The sequence below is a fragment of the Cervus elaphus genome, chromosome X (assembly GCF_910594005.1).
Source record: "Cervus elaphus chromosome X, mCerEla1.1, whole genome shotgun sequence".
Classification (NCBI taxonomy): Eukaryota; Metazoa; Chordata; class Mammalia; order Artiodactyla; family Cervidae; genus Cervus; species Cervus elaphus.
The window spans coordinates 43,117,912-43,132,979 of record NC_057848.1 but is presented as its reverse complement, the minus strand read 5'-3'; the positions used below and the strand labels follow the sequence as shown (position 1 = coordinate 43,132,979).

The 15,068-nt window shown below is 44.3% G+C and overlaps 1 long non-coding RNA gene across 1 annotated transcript; it reads right to left on the bottom strand.

Moving 5' to 3' along the window:
- Positions 1 to 391: 391 nt before the first annotated feature.
- LOC122689744 lies at positions 392 to 15,008 on the bottom strand. The gene is made up of 3 exons (XR_006339909.1): positions 14,886 to 15,008; positions 12,254 to 12,256; positions 392 to 403 (listed from the first exon to the last, which is right to left on the bottom strand). It is a non-coding gene; the product is annotated as an uncharacterized LOC122689744 (long non-coding RNA).
- Positions 15,009 to 15,068: the final 60 nt, after the last annotated feature.

Sequence of the window (15,068 nt, the reverse complement as noted above, 5' to 3'; positions counted from 1 at the left end):
TTAATTAAAAAGAAATAGTCAACAATTAACACTAAAAAAAGAACGCAAGGGTAACAGAGCCTTAGTTAACTGTCATGTACAAATCTTTTTTTTTTTTTTTTTTGACAAATCAAAAATTCTTTTGTCAGCCACAGTAATCAAACCACCATGGTACTGGAACAAAAACAGACATATAGATCAAAGAACAGAATAGAGACCCCCAAAATAAACCCACACTCCTGCTGTCAATTAATCCATGACAAAAGAGGCAAAACTATACAACGGAGAAGACAAGCAAGCGGTGCTGGGAAAACTGGATGCTACACATGAAAGTGTGAAATTAGCACATTTCTTCACACCACACACAAAAACAAACTCAAAATGGTTTAAAAACTTAAATGTAAAACAAGACACTGTGCAACCCCTAGAAAAAACATAGGTGAAACATTCTGTGACATAAATCATAGTGACATTTTCTTAGATCAATCACCCAAGGCAAAAGAAACATCAATCAAAGCAAAAGTAAACAAATGGGACCTAATCAAACTGAAAAGCTTATTATGCACAGCAAAGGAAACCACCAACAAAACTAAAAAGAAAACCTACTGAATAGGAGAAAGTATTTTCAAAGGATGCAACTGACAAGGGGTTATTATCCACAACATAGCAAACTGCCCGGCAGCACGGCACCCAGCACTCCTCACTCACCGCCGAGAGCCCGAGTCCTTCTTCTTTTTTATTTTTCTCTTGTGTTGTGGTATAGTTGATTAACAATGTCGTGTCTGTCTCAGGTGTACGGCAGAGTGATTCAGTTATACACACACATGTGTCTATTTTCTTCAAAATTCTTCCCATTTAGATTATTACAGAATATTGAGCAGAACTTTTCTGGTGGCTGAGTGATAAAGAATCTGCCTGCAATGCAGGAGATGCAGGTTCGATCCCTGGGTCAGGAAGATCCCCTGGAGAAGTGCATGGCAACCCACTCCAGTAGTCTTGCCTGGAGAATCCCATGCACAGAGGGGCTTGGTGGGCTACAGTCCATAGGGCTGCAGAGTCCGACACAACTGAAGTGACTGAGCAGGCACTCACATTGAGCAGAGTTCCCTGTGCTATACAGTAGGTCCTTGCTGGGTATCTATTCATTTTATTTTTAACTAATTAATTTATTTTAATTGGAGGCTAATTATTTACAATATTGTAGTGCAGCTTTTTGCCATCCATTGACATGAATCAGCCATGGGTGTACATGTGTTTCCCACCCTGAACCCGCCTCCCACCTCCCTCCCCATTCCATCCCTCAGGGTCATCCCAGTGCACCAGCCCTGAGCACCCTGTCTCATGCATCGATCCTGGACTGGCGACCTGTTTCACATATGATGACATACATGTTTCAATGCTATTCTCTCAAAGCATCCCACCCTCGCCTTCTCCCACAGAGAGCCCAAGTTCTATCCCTAATTCAGAACTAAGATCCCACAAGGCATGCAGCATGGCCCCAAAAACACTGCAGAAAAAAAATGAAAGATTAAATTCAAAAAGTAAACCTAAGAAATCTAAAATACACAAGCAGCTCATACAACTCAATGCAGAAAAGATAAACAACCTAATCACAAAACGGGCAGAAGACCTAAATAGATATTCTCTAAAGCAGACATACAGAGGGCCAAGAGGCACATGAAAAGATGACCAACATGGCTACTCATCAGAGAAATGCAAATCAAAACCACAATGAGGTAACACCGCACACAGGTCAGAATGCCTGTCATCAAAAACTCTACAAAGAAATGGTAGACAGGGTGTGGAGAAAAAGAAACCCTCCTATACTGTTGGTGGGAATGTAAATTGGTGCAGGCACTATGGAAACTGGTATGGAGGTTCTTCAAAAAATTTAAAAAAGAATTACTATTTGATCCAGCAATTCCATTCCTGGATCCAGAAAAAAAATGAAAACTCTAATTTGAAAAGACATATTCACCTTAATGTTTACAGCAGCCAACTGCTCTTGGCTGAAAATAATCTGAGATACACACACACACACACACACACACTCACACACACAGACATACACACAGACACACACACACACACACACACACTCGGCTTCCGTGCTGGCCCACGGCAACAAGGGGTGTCAGCGAGTCGGGGCCAGTGCATACAAGTGGCAATCACACCTGCTCGTACACCCAACTTCAGAACACAATGGCTGGGGCTTCACTCCCACCTGACAAATCTTGCCCCAGCTTTTCTTGCGGCCAACCTTCACTCAGGAAGGGAAGGCAAACTCAGGAAACGAAGCTCGAGCCTAGCTAAACTGACAAACCCACGGCAACAAGCAGAGACAGACACCACAGGAGACTGGACCTGGTCATTACCGGAGGAAAGGACGACACAGCATGGCAAATGACACACGCGGGGCCATCCCGGGCCTCAGTTAGACAAGGATGTCCCAGCATTTGGTGCTCAGATTCCACAAAAGCTGTGTCCACAAAGGACTCATGTAACCACCACATTTATGCCACCCATCCTGTTGAGTGTCTCTGTCCACAATGCTCGGTGGAGCAGAAGAGGAAGCTACCCTAAGTAAGCGTGGAGTTACTGGCAGCATTTCAGAAAACTGGTCACCATGACTTTTGGTCGCTGACCGCTGACTTCTGAGCTAGGCCATCAACCTCTGGACATTCCACCAGCTTCTCAAAGAGGGTGAGTGTTCCTAGGGAGCTATCCGAAAAAAATTGAAAGACTCATTTGGAAAGATATATGCACCACGGCATCCATTGCAGTACTATTTACAATAACCAAGATATGGAAGCTACCCAAGTGTCCATCAACAGAGGAATGCATAAAGAAGATGTGGTGTATATATATAGACACACACACAATGGAATACTACTCAGCCATAAAACGAAGGAAATTTTGTCGTTTGTAACAACATGGATGGACTTGGAGAGCATTATGCTTAGTGAAATAAGTCAGAGAAAGACAATAACTGAATGATACCACTTGTATGTGGAATCTAAAAAATAAAACAAGCAAGTAACTATGACCGAAGAAAAGAAACTAAACTCACCGATATAGAGAACAAACTAGTGATTACCAGTGGGGAGACAGGTGGGGAAGGACAAGATAAGAGTAAGGGATTGATAGGTAACAAACTACTTTGTATAAAATAAAGAAGCTACAAGGACATATTGTGCAGTACATGGAATATAGCAATATTTCATAATAAATATAAACAGAGTATAACTTTTAAAAATTGTGAATCACTATGTTGTACACCTGAAACTTACATAACATTGTACGTCAACTATAACTCAATTAAAAACGTGTAAATACAAACAAAATCAACCTATAGAACAGAATGAGTGTTTCCTTACTTTTTCATGATCCTTGGACAAATAAGGGTGATAGTATATAGGCTTTGGGAGGAAGCGTAACTAGTTTACAAAGCTTCAGGTGCGAATATGAACCTGAAATCTGTCCCAGTGTGACCCTTGGATATCTTCCCAGATTGAAAAGCAAACTTTGAGAGGCAACAACTTCTGGCTCTGTGCACTCTCCCACATCTATTAGGAATAAGAACTAGTGGGCCCAATCACAGGAGAAGAGCTTGAAGATACAGGGAAGTTGCAAAGATGATAGCACAGATATTCTGCTGATTTTATGGGATAAGACGGGCTTGGAGCATTTTCCAAAGGAGAAAGAATCGGAAGTGGCTTTATCCATCACAAAACAGCTGATTCTTACATAAGAACATCCAGCAAAAAGCTCTGCTTTCCTGGTTTGACTGGCAGAAAGCTATGCAAGCAGAGCATGGTAAATAGCTACACAGCACACACTTCATTTAAAATTATTATTTATCCTCTGGGTAAACAAAGTTAGAAATAGAAAATATTAATTTAGCTACTAAAGTTTTACACCTAAAGACTTCCTCCTGAAATTCTGATTACTCTCTTTTAAAGAGTAATAGAAACTACGGGAGTTTCTTTGAAGAACCAGTTTTCTTCAGGGGTCATGGTGGCATTAACAACAATAGTAACAGCAACAGTGGCTAATATTGATTTAGGACTTGCTATGTGCTAGGCACTAACCAAATATTTCACATGTATTATCTCATTTAATCCTCCCCATAACTGTAAACAATCAGTAGCCTGATTGCTTCCACTTAAAAGATTAGGAAATTGGAGCCTAGAAAGGTTGTGATTTGTGTAAAGACACACAGTAAGCTCCAGAGCCAGATTCCAAACCCAGTCGCCCCACGTTCCTACAAAAATTCACACTGGGGACTTTCCTGGTGGCCCAGTGGCTAAGATTCTGAGTTCCGAGTGCAGGGGGCCCGGGTTCAATCCCTGATCAGGGAACTAGATCCCACAGGCCACACCTAAGAGTTCACATGCAGCAACTAAGACCCAGCGCAGCCAAATAAATTAATTAAAATAGTCTTTAAAACTGACATTAAAAAAAATTCACACTGATCAAGAGGTAGACATTACTTTGTCAAAAGATGTATAAACAGGAATGTTGAGTGCAGCATCTTTTAAAAGAGTTTAACATTTGAAAAAATCTTGCTTATCATAAGGAACTGATTAAATTAATGAAGGTCCCTCCATCCAACAGTTTTATGCATCTGGTAGGAACTATATGGCAAAGAGGTATGGATAATATGATCCAATTTTAGTTGAGACAGCATTTTACCAGTACTTACATATACGAAAACATCTGGAAAATTATACAGAAGAATACAACAATCATTTTGAAGTGGTAGGATGCAAGGTGAATGAAAACCTGAACTTCCAACTTGCCCTACAACAATTATTACCTAATAAAGAATAGAATAAAATCTTTAAACATCACACTACTCCGTTTCCCTGAGAGATACTGCTTCCAGCTTGAGCTCCAGGCTGGAAACCGACTGCACTCAGGTGGTCTGTCATTATCCTCTCTGGGCTTCCTATTCCACATATGTAATAACAAGAAGGTGGTTTAATTTCATAAAAATTCCTTCCAGCTCTAACATTCTTTGAGTTGGTCAATTTCATTCCTAAGGAAGTTCTTTACAAAAAAAGAAACATTTAAGAAGGCCGTGTGGGGATTTAATGTCCAAAAAGGTCTCGTCACACCTTCCCTGTTGTCAATTAACAATGTTGTGATAATTTCCGGTGAACAGCCGATGGGCCTCAGCCATATCTACACATGTGTCCATTCTCCCCCAGACTGCCCTCCCATCCAGGCTGCCACATCACATTCACCAGTATCCACTCTTTTTTAAGATTCGTTCCCCAATACAGAATATTGAGTTCCTTGGTCTACACAGTAGGTCCTTCTTTGTTATCTATTTTATATACATTAGAGTGTGTATGTCAACCCCAGTCTCCCGAGAAGGCCGATTTTTAACCTACACATTAACAGACAAACAAAAAACACTATATGCCGAAACAGCACACCGGGCGACCCAAGCCAAAAAAGAAACAAAAGCAAAGAGGCCAAACACAATCCCCGGTCCCGTTCTCAGTCCATAGACTCTTGGTTTCTTTCTTAAGATCACCCGTTACCCATACATCAGAAAATGATAATAATAATAATAATAATAATAACTAACCTTTATTTCTCGGCTATCCATAGGGCCATTTAGGGCTTCCCTGGTAGCTCAGCAGTTAAGAATCTGCCTGCCAATGCTGGAGACAGAAGAGACACAGGTTCGATCCCTGGGCCGGAAAGATCCCCTGGGGTAGGACATGGTAACCCACTCCAGTATTCTTGCCTCGAAAATTCCGTGGTCAGAGAAGCCTGGCGGGGTAGAATCCATGGACTCGCCAAGAGTCGGACACGACTTAGCGACTGAGCACACAGGTATAGGCGAACTCACTGCCCAGCAGAGGAAGTCGGAAGAGTGTTTCTTAGAAAGGCGGAGGCGGGGGGGGGGGGGGGGGGGGGCGGAGGCGGGGGAGGGGGGGGGCGGCGGCGGCGGAGGCGGCGGCCTTGACTTCCCAACCTGCCAGGAGGTACAGGCGCGGGGGCGGCCGGGCGCGCGCCTGTCCCGCGGGCGCAGGGAGGCTCTCCCGCGCCCTCTGCTGGGGACTTGGCTCCACGCAGACTCTCCGCGTCCTCGCCGTCCCGACAAGCTTCTGGCCCTTTGTGCGGCGATGTGAGACTGCTAGGTGACAAGGCGGTGAACTGGGGGTTACTAGGGGCTGCAGTGGGGACGTGTGGAGTCTGAGAAGTGAGGTGCAGACTGAGGGCGATGTGCAGCCTGCGGGATGCAGGGTCACCAAGATCTACTTTCCGCTCTGCGAGTGTGGTCCTGGCACCGCCGGTGACGTCTCCCGCGCCCCGCAGCCCTTTGCTCTGCCTAGAAAAATGGTAGAAAGCGGGGGCGGGGGGCAGTTTCCATGGAGCCTTTTAAGCCTGACTCCTTCCCATAAACTGCAAAACCTGCCCTTACAGGGAAAGCGCTGTGTTTTCTATTAGCCCTCAAGCAGGACCGTTTATCAGCAATCTGTATTATGAAAACGGAGGACGTTTTCCAACAACTGTAAATCCTGAAACTATGTCTTGCAGGTCCTCCGCCGGGGACTATTTCCCTGAGAGTCACTGGTCTGGAATCTTCCAAACTGACTTGCTCCACACCCGACTTCTCCCCCACCCCTACTTTCCATCCCCTTCGCAAATACTTTCCTAGATGCATATTCACCTAAGAACTGTTAATTCTGAGTTCTCACCCATTTATGTCCACCTGCTAGTTGTGCGGCAGCAGGTACGTCACTCCTCAGAGATAACAGCATCAACTGCTACAGAATGGATGAACAAACCTCCTTTATTCCCTCATTCCACCTGTGTCAACCGAGCACCTACTCCATTTGGGCCCTGGGCTGGGTGCTGGGAAGACCTCAGGGAGAAGGATGCTTTCCTTCCTGTCATGAAATTTGCCTCCCAACTAGGGACCCAGACAGGAAACCAATAAATACACAAATGGTGATGTGTCCACGTAAGGAACGTGGTACAAGGAGAGAGAATACATGGATTCTGACTTGGGTTGTAAGGTCAAGGAAGGGACACAGAAGCTCAACCTGAAGGATACCTAAGCCGGATGAAAGTTGTTCGGCAAAAATCCTGAACTGGGAAGGTTTCACATGTTCTAGGAAAGGCCCAGGAGTGGCTAGATATCAGGAGTGAGGAGGAGAGAGGCTCCAAAGGAGTTTGGAGAAGTAACCAGGGGACCCTAGGTGGTGTACTTTCTTGGGATTTGGACAAATGTATTAATGACGTGTATCCATCATTATTCTGTCAAACAGAGTATTGTCACCACCCCCCACATCCTCTGTGTTCTGCCTACTCCTCCCTTCTCCTGACTCCTGGCAACCACTGATCTTTTTTGTTTTTGTCTGTCTCCACACTTCTGCCGTTTCCACAATGGCATATGAATGGACTCATACAGCATGTAGCCTTTTGAAACTGGCTTCTTTCACTTAGTAATAATGCATTGAAGATTCTTCCATGCCTTTTAGTGGACTTTTTTTCAGATATTTTAATGTATCCAAGTGTGGAGAAATGAAAGTCGCTCAGTCATGTCTGACTCTTTGCTAACACATGGACTATACAGTCCATAAAATTATCCAGGCCAGAGTATTGGAGTGGGTGGCCTTTTCCTTCTCCAGAGGATCTTCCCAACCCAGGGATCAAACCCAGGTCTCCCTCACTGCAGGCGGATTCTTTACCAGCTGAGCCACATGGGAAGCCCTGATGTATCCAAAGAGCTAAAGAAAACAATTTCTAAAATCAAAAGGAAAGATTCCACTCCAATAAGAGCTTGCAAGTCATCATCCCACCCTCACAAGAAAAGAATATGAATAGATTAAAAATCAATGACTATTCTTGACTCCATCACAGAATTGAAGTCATGGGACAAATTGTAATCCCCAAACTGTTGATTCTCAAGATTACAGATTATAGTGAACAGAGATTCAGCACACCTGAGGCAGAAAATCTTGAAATCTATAAAACTGGAACTTAAAAGGTAGCTTCAATGAATTGCTGGTGACTGAGTGTGGACTAACTTGAGAATTAAAAATTCCTAGGGACCTAATCAAAGCAACCCCCGACCCCACAATCATGGTGTTTACCCCTAGGATCCCCAACAGGTTTTCTTTGGTAAAGATCAGAGAAAAATTGCCTCCTGTTTGACCAAGAAAGAGGGGAGAAGTAACTATTTGGAAACAAGCGAAGAGTATTCTCCATAACAATGGCCTATGCAGCAAGGGAGAAGACTTCACCAGAGCCTTCTTGGACTTGGGGTAAGGGAGATTACCAGACTTCAAACCTTCTAGACATCCACCTTCACCGAAGAGAAGAAAAGAGCTGAGGAGTACTTGTGAAGGTCATAGTCCAGGGAGTCAGGCACACTAAAAAACGGAGACCAAAAAAAAAAATAAATAAAAAAAAATAAAAAAATTTTAAAAACTGAGACCAAAGCATCAGATTATAGAACGTGTCCCCTCAACCCAGACTTGACCAAACATCAACAAGGTCTCCTTATAATACAGTGGGTCACAGCTGAAAGAATGGAAGGCTCAGACTCTATTTAAGAAGGGGCTTCTAAGGGAAATGAAAGATGCAACAGATAAAGACAAACACATGTGTGGAAATTGAATCCTCTGATACTACAGATACAGAAAACAGTAAACACAGCGTATCTCTTGGTCAGATAAAAATAAGATGTCATACAAAGTCCTGTGTACTTCCAAATACCTGATCGTTACTGGCTTTCAATAAAAAAATTACATAGCATGATAAAAGAAAAGAAGAAATAGTCTGAAGAGACAAAGCAAGTGCCACAAGCAGATTCAGGTATAGCAGAGATTATGAAATTATCAGACTGAGAATTTAAAATAAATATGATCAATATGCTGAGGGCTCTAGTGGAAAAGGTGGACAACTTGCAAGAAGAGATGGATAATGTAAACAGAGAGATAGAAATCCTTAGAAAGAATATAAAGGAAATAGTAGAATAAAAAACTAAAGAAATAAAGAATATATTTAATGGACCCATCAGATGATTGGAAAGGGCTGGGATTAGAATCAGAGAGTTTGAAGATGTCTCAGTAGAAACCCTCCAAACTGAAATGTAGAGAAAAAAATTAATAAAACGTAGATTAGAATATCTTCCAATCACTGTGGGACGATTACAAAAGGTATAACATGTATAATGGGGCTACTCAAAGCAAAGAAAGAGGAAAGAAACAGAGGAAATATTTGAAGTAATAATAACTGGGATTTTTTCTAAAATAAATGACAGGTCGACACATATAGGAAGTTCAGAGAACACCAAGCAATATAAATGTCAAAAGGAAAAAAAAAACACCTAGGCCTATCATATTCAAATTGCAGAAAACCAAACACAGAGAAAATCTTGAAAAAAGTAGAGAATAAAAACACCTTACCTAGAGAGGAACACAGGTGGTCCCCACAGGGAGTCTTGCTCTATATGCCAGTCTGAGTCTTGCCAGAAGCCTGACCGAATGGCAAGGCTATTAGCCATATCCACGGTTCAGTGAAGATACAGCAAGCCTTCTTGTTGAAGTGACCCGGACAGACATCCACACTGCATGAGGCTCTGCCCATTGCAATGAGCATCCCTCCTCACACTCAGTAACGGAAAGGCCATTCTCAGATTCGATGGCAGCTGTGCCCCATTCCTGCTTGTTAGTAGTTGCCTGGGAGGAGCCATCAGGTGTGCTGATCAGGCCCATTTATGGTCCAGGACAGCGGTCCCCAACCTCCGGGATCTAATGCCTGATGATCTAAGTGGAGCTGATGTCATGATAATAAAAACAAAGTACACAATAAATGTAATGTGCTTGAATTGTCCTGAAACCACCATGACCCCCGCCCTGTCCCTGGAAAAATTGTCTTCCACGAAACTGGTTCCTGGTGCTAAAATGGTTGGGCATTGGTGATCCAGAAGGTCTTCGTACCTGGACCCTCAGAGGGCCAGTGGAAGCAGTGGCTCTTTGGGCAATATGCCAGGAAGCCAAAGAGACACCCCTGAGAACTTTTCAAGGAGTTGTGAGACCCCATCTGGGCTGCGTTTTGCTCATTCCTGTATGTACCATTTCTATAGAAGATTCCTGAGCCAACTCCACCAGGTGAGTTGAGACATCTGCTTGGATCCATGCCACGATTGGAATTTATGGTCTTAAGATTACTTTAGGGGCTTCTCTGGTGGTCTGGTGGTTAAGAATCCACCTTCCAACGCAGGGGATGCAGAATTGATCTCTGGTCAGGGAACTAAGATCCTACATGGCTCAGAGCTACTTAGCCATATGTGCCCACAGCTACAGAGCCCATGTGCCTTAATGAATTATCCCACATGAAGCAACAGAGATCCCACTTGCCGCAGCTAAGACCTGACATAGCCAAATAAATGAATAAATTTTTTTTTTAAAGATTACTTCACAGCCATGAATCATGTGCACAGTATCCACCAAGGGCCAATAAGAGGCCAATAACTGTGTCCCGAGCTGACTAAGACACTGGGGCTGCCTGATTCATCTCCAGATTCACCAACAAAGGTGAAATCCAGGGCCATCACCATGCAGACTCTAGTGGGACTCCGTGTCGGGTTCCTCATAGTCTGGTTGCTGGCCCCAGATTAGAGTTCCTTAGTGGGGAGAGCCTATGAATATCCCTTGAGGCCCCGGGATTGAGTGAGTAGACCCAGAGATGTCTTTGGGAAAGTCCTTGCCCAGATTGTCCAGAAGAGTGCAGCTGAATACCATTTTTACATTATTCTTTCCGTTGGTCTGTGCTGTGCTGAGTTGCTCAGTCCGGCCCTTTGCGAGACCCCCAGGCTCCTCTGTCCACGGGGATTTTCCGGGCGAGAATACAGGATTGGGTTGCCATGCCTTCTTCCAGGGGATCTTCCCAACCCAGGGATTAAACCCAGGTCTCCCACATTGCAGAAGGATTCTTTACCATCTGAGCCACCAGGGAAGCCCATGAATATTGGCATGGGTAGCCTATCCCTTCTCCAGGGGATCTTCCCAACCGAGAAATAGATCTTGGGTATCCTGCACTGCAGGTGGTTTTTTTTTTACCAGCTGAGCTACCAGGGAAACCCCAACTTTTGCTACTTCTGCCATAACTATTTTTTTTTCCTTCTGTGGCCAGGGAGAATTCTGGTTTGGGGCCTGCTGTGGCACCAGAGGTTCATAGCAGTTGATCTGATGGGCTTTGTGGGATTCAGGCGAGTGAGCAGAACTCGGGCCAGTCTCCAGCATCAGCAGTATTCATAGCTCTGGAGCATGTGTGCTCATCAGTGAGGGGCCATACAAATCCTCCTTCTTTCTTGGCTGTGGGGCATTGACCCTACTGAGGGAGAGGTCAAGACACATCTGTCCTTGGTGCACTGAGAAAATTCTCCCTGCTTCTGGGAAGCAGTGGGCTCTTTTTGACTCCTCTGCTTTTTAGTTCTGTCTACTGTATTAGTGTCTTCATCATCTTGGCGGTAGCAAATGTTTACTGAACACCACAGCTTGCCATGTTTTCTTCTGAGTGCTCCACGTGAATCTCTTCATCTTATTTTCAGCTCTATGGACTAACTACTATTAAGATCCCGTTGTATGGATGAGGCTCAGAAAGCTCTGTTCAAAGTCACAGAGCCAGTAGTGGCAGAGCTCTGATTTCAATCCGAGTCCAAAGTTCCTCTTCTTGCTATAAAGCCTCGGTGCCTCTCACACTTTCTCCTCCCCACCCGCATGCCTCTCCCTCTCCAGGCCGTCTCAGCAGCATAGTCTCTATGTGGGTCCCAGGTTTCTGTGCTGTTCTCCAGGAAATGAGCTCAGAGATGGCACTCAGCTAAGCACTTCCCTTTCTTTATTGGGACTGAGACATTGTCTTAACAGGAGAAACCAACCACTCTATATACAAGCACCATGGTTAAGGGCAGGGGCTCCAAGCCTTGGAGATTTCATAGACTAGTAATATTAGTAAAATAAAACTGGGTTTGGACAGAGGTCATAATCTTTTCATTTTACCAATTAAGACCTTGTCATACTCCTCCTCCTACTAATATTAATAATAGAAATAATATCTAAAGGTTATAGAGAAATACTACCATATACTATTTTCAATCTGTCAGTGAAGTACCTGATTTGATCCTCACAAAAAGCATACTCAGTAGGTTTTATCTTTATCCCCATTTTGGAGGCAAGGAAATTGACAAAGAGAAACGTTTTGTAAATTACTCCTGACTCTGCTGGTAACCATTATAGTAGACTGTCTCTCTATGTGTTTCATAAAAGGTATTTTTTAAAAAAACCATCAAAGGACCTCCCTGGTGGTCCAGTGGTTAAGACTCTGCGCTTCCACTGCAGGGGGCGTGGGTTTGATTCCTGGTTGGGGAGATAAGATCCTGAGTGCCACAGGGTGTGGCCAAAAAAAGATAGTAAGAAAGAAACCATCAGGCACAACTGGAGGCCCTGACCTTAGAATTTAGAAACAACCAAGTAAAACACGGAGGGTTCAGGGTTTGTCTTGAACAAAGTAAATGCTGTGTCTCTGTTTTGTTCCCTGTTTTTTGTAATTTAATGTGACAATACTACTATGTGCTTTGAAAATTAAACGACTTCATACATACTGAGACCTTAACCCAGTGACTGGCACACAGTAAGAATACAGTACATATCAGCTACGACACTTATCATTGTAATTCCTTGTGGCACAACCCTGCAAACTAACCTCTTGCTGGGAAGAAACTAAGGCAACTCTAGACTCTTCCTGTTGCTGAGGTCAGGTAAGTTTCTGTAACTGACAACACCCTCCTTCCTCAGCTGTCTCCAGTTTCCCCTCCTTGACTGAACCGAAGCAGACAGAAATGTCTGGGCTTTCCCTCCCACTGGTTGATGCTGTTGTTGCCATCAGTTCAGTTCAGTCGCTCAGTTGTGTCTGACTCTTTGCAGCTGCATGGACTGCACCAAAACAGGCTTCCCTGTCCATCACCAACTACTGGAACTTGCTCAAATTCATGTCCGTCAAGTCGGTGATGCCAACCAACCATCTCGTCCTCTGTCATCCCCTTCTCCTCCTGCCTTCAATTTTTCCCAGCATCGGGGTCTTTTCCAATGAGTCACTTCTTCCAATCAGGTGGCTAAAGTATTGGAGCTTCAGCGTCAGCGTCAGTCCTTCCAATGAATATTCAGGACTGATTTCCATTAGGATTGACTGGTTTGATCTCTTTGCCGTCCAAGAGATTCTCAAGAGTCTTCTCCAACACCACGGTTCAAAGGCATCAGTTCTTCAGTGCTCAGGTTTCTTTACAGTCCAACTCTCACATCCATACATGACTACTGGAAAAACCAGAGCTTTGAAGTAGATGGGCCTTTGCCAGCAAAGTAATGTCTCTGCTTTTTAATATGCAGTCTAGGTTGGTCATAGCTTTTCTTCCAAGGAGCAAGCGTCTTTTAATTTCATGGCTGCAGTCACCATCTGCAGTGATTTTGGAGCCCAAAAAGATAAGTCTCTTACTGTTCCCATTGTTTCCCCATCTATTTGCCATGAAGTGATGGCATGATCTTCCTTTTTTGAGTGTTGAGTTTCAAGCCAGGTTTTTCACTCTCCTCTTTCACTTTCATCAAGAGGCTCTTTAGTTCCTCTTCGCTTTCAGCCATAGAGGTGGTGTCATCTGTATACCTGAGGTTATTGATATTTCTCCTGGCAATCTTGATTCCAGCTTGTGTTTCATCCAGCCTGGCATTTCACATGATGTACTCTGCATATAAGTTAAACAAGCAGGGTGACAATCTACAACCTTCACATACTCCTTTCCCAGTTTGGAACCAGTTCATTGTTCCATGTCTGGTTCTAACTGTTGCTTCCTGACCTGCCTACAGATTTCTCGGGAGGCAGGTAAGGTGATCTGATATTCCCATCTCTTGAAGAATTTTCCACAGTTTGATGTGATCCGCACAGTCAAAGGCTTTGGTGTAGCCAATAAAAGAGAAGTAGATGTTTGTCTGGAATCCTCTTGCTTTTTCTATGATCCCACAATGTCAGCAATTTGATCTCTAGTTCCTCTGCCTTTTCCAAATCCAGCTTGAACATCTGGAGGTTCTCAGTTCATGTACTGTTGAAGCCTAACTTGGGGAATTTTGAGAAATACATTGCTAGCATGTGAGATGAATGCAGTTGAGTGGTAGTTGGAACATTCTTTTGCATTGCCTTTCTTTGAGATTGGAATGAAAGCTGACCTTTTCCAGTCCTGTGGCCACTGCTGACTTTTCCGTATTTGCTGGCACATTGAGTGCAGCACTTTCACAGCATCATCTTCAGGATTTGAAATAGCTGTTGCCATAGCAGCACTCAAACTTTCCTTCTGAAAACCCTGGGGAACAGGGACTCATAAACTTCTTCCGAGGCTTCTGCCACAGCTGCTTGCAGGTTGGATGGCCACTCAGGTATTTATTTATTTTTCATTGAAGGATAATAGCTTTATCGTATTGTGTTGGTTTCTGCCCAACATCAGCATGAATCAGCCACAGGTGTACACATGTCCCCTCCCTCTAGAATCTCCCCTCTAGCTTGTCCCCTGTTTGAGTTCCCTGAGCCATACCGCAAATTCCCACTGGCTCTCCATTTCCCATGTGCTAATGTCTGGTTCCATGTTCCTCTCTGCATGCATCCCACCTTCACTAAGGTATTGAGGGTTAGTAAGGGACGACTCCTCAGAAGTCACCTGCAGGGGTTCTCCCCATTCATCACCCAGACCCCAAACTTGACCACGCCCCTGACTTCACGCCGATTCTGCCAAACAGCCTCTCATCAGGAAGGTCAAGGGAGAGAAGGATCTAGGAGAGCACAGGGCGTGCCGCTGTGCTAACGACTCAGTCGTGTCCGACTCTCTGTGACCCCACGGACTGTAGCCCACCAGGCTCCTCTGTCCATGGGGTTCTCCAGGCAAGGATACTGGAGTGGGTTGCCATGCCTTCCTCCAGGGGATCTTCCTGAGCCAGAGATGGAGCCCCAGTCTCTTATGTGTCTGGGAGAGTTCCTTACCCCTAGCGCCACCTGGGAAAGGCCCTTAGGAGAGAGGATCA